The sequence below is a fragment of the Lucilia cuprina genome, chromosome 5 (genome assembly GCF_022045245.1).
Source record: "Lucilia cuprina isolate Lc7/37 chromosome 5, ASM2204524v1, whole genome shotgun sequence".
In the NCBI taxonomy this organism is placed as follows: domain Eukaryota; kingdom Metazoa; phylum Arthropoda; class Insecta; order Diptera; family Calliphoridae; genus Lucilia; species Lucilia cuprina.
Window position 1 is genome coordinate 29,736,695 of NC_060953.1, and position 5,501 is coordinate 29,742,195.

The following is a 5,501-nucleotide window of genomic DNA, read 5'->3' on the forward strand; positions in this document are numbered from 1 at the left end:
TATAAAACATAACAAAGATTTTTTGAAGCTGGGTTAAAATATTTAATTTAACATGAAGAATCGTGTTCCCATACGATATTTTCTTTAAAACTGTCCAGCTCACCAATGAACCACACTTAACCGAAAATATTTTGGGTAACATAATATTACATAAGAGCGAATATTATGAGGAGGTAACTCAAGCACCATTTTTTTTGTGAGTCGGTCTAATGTACATATATTACTTTTTTTGTTAAATCAATTATTTTTTCTACTATTTTAATTTTAATTATTTCAATAAAAACTATAAAATTTCATTTTATTTAGATTTATTTTTAAAGATTTTATTTTGGTAAGTATAGAAATAGAAGAAGAGAAAACTCATCTTCTGGAAGACGAGAATACTCATCTTCTAGAAGAAGAGAAAACTCATCTTCTAGAAGACGAGAATACTCTTCTTCTAGAAGAAGAGAAAACTCTTCTTCTAGAAGAAGAGAAAATTCATCTTCTAGAAGATAAGATAAGAACACTTCTAGATGATACTAAGTAGTCACTTCAAAAAGTGACTTCCTAGTTACATCTAGAAGAGTCTTTGGCAATACCTTACTTCCAAGAATCATCTAGAAGTTTCTTCTGCGGGTCTTCCAGAAGTATCTTCCACGTTACTCTTAGACGTTCCCCAGCTCGGCATCAGTTCTTCCCGACTGGTGGCAAGAATTCTTATACTTCCGCAACATCGCTGGCGAGCTTTTATCACGTTTGGAAGTTTCACACGGGTAACTGTCTCGGATTTTTGCTCATATCTCCGTTATTTACCGACCGATTTTGATGATTTTAAATAGCGATCTTCTCGAAAGCATGTCTATAGAATTATTGAAGATTCGGATCTCGCCGATATCTGGGGTCCTCTAAAATCTGATTTCAACAGACAGACGGACATCCCCCCGGGGGCATGTTACCTTGCCGAAGACCTCCGCCTTGGTGTTATTGCAATCCCGGGGTATAAAGAGGGCCTAATACCTCCAATCTGACCGGGATTGAAAAATTGGTGTCTCAGTCTACTGCTTGGCTTAGTCGTTGAATAGATTGCCAGAGGTCTGACCAGAGCACCGCATAATCTGGTACTACGGGTGGCAAGTTGCCCGCAGGACTATGTCCTGGCTGGTCAGTTGGTTGAGGTTCCTTCGGGATCCACGTAGTGGCTGTTGGTTGAACCCAAATTCGCGGGAAGAGAATAAGTGGCGGTTAAAAGACTGATGCATGATAATAGTCAATATTTCGGGATAAGGTTCGGTGCTGTTGCCGAAAATCAACAGATACCCCACAGAGGAGTGACTGTGGGACTAAGCGTTGGAAATGAGTTGGTGTCAATTGTATATGATATAGAATGAATATAGAGGTATACGGGCCTTACCCCACCCGTATACCTAAATGAATGTGTCGTATGTTTTCTCAAACTTTTTTGATGAAATTTTCAGAGGTTGTGTCGGATTTTTGCTCATATCTCCGTTATTTATAGACCGATTTTGCTGATTTTAAATAGCGATCTTCTCGAAATCATGTATAACTGAATTATTGAAGATTCTGATCTCGCCGATATCTGGGTACCTCTAAAAACTGATTTCAACAGACAGATAGACAGACGGACATGGCTTAATCGACTCCGCTATCTATAAGGACCCAGAATATATACTTTATAGGGTCGGAAAATTATATTATAGAAATTACAAACGGAATGATAAACTTATATAAACCCTTCTCACGAAGGTAAAGGGTATAAATATGAAATACTAACGTTAATAATTGTAGAAAATAAAATCATACTATTCGCAAGCCGAATAATAAATACAAACACTAAGAGTAAAACCTTTGTTTGAGGCATGAATTCCTACTTTGGATTAATGAAAAATGTCATTAAAAGTCAGCTAAGGAAGCAGTTCATTGTATTAATGGAGAATGTTTCATTAATAATATGAATTTTCATTCCACTAGCTTTATGTAACCACTTCATTAATGTAATGAAATTACTCATTATTTCAGTGAATATATTTCATAAACTTAATTCATTATTGGCATGCATTTCCTACGTTAATCCAAGGATTTTATTGCATTAATTGAATGAAATTAGTTCATACATTTAACAAATATTTTTCGTATATTTCATGTAATTATATCATAGTTCTAACTATTTTTTCTTTACATTAATGCAATGCAATTATATCATTAGATTAATGATTATACTTCATGTGTGATAAAATCCATTAAAAACCAGTAAAAATATATATAATGTATATATGTATATACATATATATTTATTATAAATAATATTTTATTTATATATACATACATAAAAACATAACGACAAATACAATCGGATTTTAATATATATTCTCAAACTGGAAGTTAAAAAAATATTACAATTATTCAATTTATAAATTAATTAATAATTATTAATGGTAATACTTGTTTTATCAATGTTATAAAAAAATGTTCTACAAAACACCAAAAATTTGAAGAAGGCAATGGATACTCCACATTAAAAATATAAAATGTTTTAAAACAAATATCTAAGGCTTTATAAAAGTCGTTAAACTCTATCAAAAAAGAATCAAGAACACATAATATTTTGATATATTAAAACTTTTGGGATCCCCACGTCCTAAAATAATAGGTTGAATTGGTTCACCTTTGGAAAATTTTCCAAAATCCTTTTTCCATTGACGTCTTTTTTAAGAAATTTCTTTGTTTGGGGGTAAAAAGTAGTGAACACACCATAATATTTTCAGGAGAAATCCATTTTTATCTGTAATATAAAGAGAAAAAAATTCATTTTAAAAGGATAAGTAACATATGTTTTTATATAAAATAAATTACCTTTTTCTATATCATCCCACTGCAAACTGTTGACAACATTTTTAATTTCATTATTATAAATAGTTTCATGACTTTTTAAGTAGTTGAATATTTTTATAAATTTTTCGTCACTTTCAGCAATTGTTGAATATTTTTCCTGGAGAACCTTAAAATCTAAATCCATCTATAAAATACATTAAAAAAATAATAATCATTAATTTAAAAACATAAAATGAATTTCATACGCATATAAGATATTTTTTTTAACTTCGGAAAATTTAAGCTTACCCTTTTTCTGCGTCAGTTCCCCTTTAGTTGACACCACCTCTTCTACCAGATTTTCGAATAGGTCTTCTTTTGGAAACAAGGTGCTCACTTTTCAAAGATATAAATATATTTTTGCATTTATCTGTAAAATTGCATATTTCTAAATAAAAGTCACGTTCTTTTTTTTCACAAAGGACACAAAATAGATGCAGAAGTGGATCTATAATTAAATTTATTAACATGTTGTTGATATTTTCAACGTCACTTCTACAGAAATTGTGGCCGGCATAAATTGCAGTCTGAAATTTTAAAAAGTTTTCGCTAATTATACGTAAATTATATTTGTGGGTGTCTGGGTGAAACTTATTGCATCATTTACAACAAGTTCTTCTAAAGAGAATACATTTTTAGTATTTGAGGCAGTTGCGTCTACATCAACCACATCGCATTTCAACTCTTTAGATGTAGTTGGCTTTAATGCATGTTTCACCCGGACATGTCTTTTAAAATGACCCATTTTTATATATAGTTCTACAGCATCTATAATTGTCATTATGTTTTAGAAAATGATAACCTTTTAAATGTTTAAAATAGTAATCAATTTCTTCAAACATTTTTTTACACGGAAAACAATTCATATTTATAATTACCTGCACAATTATTAATTTATGACGTTTTATTTCAGTTATAATCAGAATATATTTTTTTAAAGAATATTTTAATACAAACTGTACATTTGTTTCTTAATTTTTAAACACGCACTTTACCGGCTTTCGCTTCACAAATAAAACTAATTGATTGTTCTTGCATCTTATTGAAAAGAGAACATAAACATGAAAAGGTGACAAGTTATTATAATAGCTTTATATATGACGTCATTTATAGAACAAACTTAAAAAACTTAATAAAATGCATTCCTTATTAACAAATACACTTAACTACTGGTAAACTTAAGTAGATCTTCATTTTTTTCTTTTAATTTTACTGTTAGTTTAAACAAGTAGTAAAAATTAAAAAAGTGGCATGACAACTATATAAGTATAAAATGGCATACTTTAAAAACAACAAACACATTTGTTTTTAAATTATTGTTAATGAAGAATGTTTCATTGAAATATGAAACATCTTCATTGACATCTAAAATTAGTAAAAATACACAAAAATAGAGCAAGGGGTAAAACTTATAAGAGGGTAGAGGTGTATACAGAGGATTATGGAAGAATTTTCATTACGTATAAAAATTCTACTTCACTATAAATATGAAACATGTTAATTCACATTAAAAATTTGTAAAAAAGTAACCAAAGGGTAGAGGGAAATATACAAAAATTTAGAAGAGGAATTACTGCAGATTATTCATTGCAAATATGATGCAGTTTCATAAATTTTTCAAAAAATCGGTAAATTTGCACTTTATTAATTAAAAAATATTTAATTAGATGCATAATTAAAGTTAATTGCAGTATTTAATAAAAAAATATATTTATAGTACATAATTTAAAAAAAATTAAACTTCATATTTCTAATGAAATATTCTTCACCAGTGCAATGAAACGCAAAAATTTCCAAAAAATTGGATAATGAAATATTTCATTTCATACATGAAATGCTGCATTGTACTAATGAACGCGGTTCATTAAAAATATGACAGATTTTTCTCTTAGTGAACTAGCTTTTTGCGCTTTTTTGTGTTCAAACAGAATATAGCCATAATTTATTTAAAACGTATGCCGGAACGAAAGATTTTATGTCTTGGGCAGGAGATAACAGGATAAAGGAAAACAAATATATCTAGTTATTAAAAATATAAATGATAGTGCTAATGAAATACTAATTTTCATAATTTAAATAAAAGTTCAAAATATAAATCTATAATCCCTCGTCCCCTGATTATCACCGGACGTGGTAACCTTGTTAATTTTGATAAATAAATAAATTTTCAGTTCTTATATTAAAATCCTATAAATATAACATAATTTAAGAGTTTGTTTTTTTCAAGAATTTGGAATTGAAAACAAGTATATCACAATGTTGGCCTTTTTGCAAAAATCAAAAAGTAGTTAAAATATCTCAATGTTATTCAATATAAGTATATTTGGAACGCTAACTGTACCTGCTCTTAGATTGTGGAGTTTAGCTCTCAAATCGGACCTGAGTCGAGGGTTGATATCCGTACAATGAAACAATAAATGGTCCACAGTTTGAGACGCCTCACAGGAACATGAATCATTATCCCTAATACCAATTCTATAAATATGATCACTACACCTAGTGTGATTGATCTTCAGGCGATTAATGAAGACTATTAGAACCCTGCCTAAGTGATGCCCACGGACCCATGGGTGAACACCTACACGAGGCTCTTAGTTATACAGATGCCTACCAAACTCTGATTCGTTCCA

General features: G+C 29.8%; 1 long non-coding RNA gene across 1 annotated transcript; it reads right to left on the bottom strand.

Moving 5' to 3' along the window:
* Positions 1 to 2,355: 2,355 nt before the first annotated feature.
* On the bottom strand, positions 2,356 to 4,017 carry LOC111686676. Its single transcript, XR_006941110.1, has 4 exons — positions 3,750 to 4,017; positions 3,121 to 3,398; positions 2,854 to 3,016; positions 2,356 to 2,782 (listed from the first exon to the last, which is right to left on the bottom strand). It is a non-coding gene; the product is annotated as an uncharacterized LOC111686676 (long non-coding RNA).
* Positions 4,018 to 5,501: the final 1,484 nt, after the last annotated feature.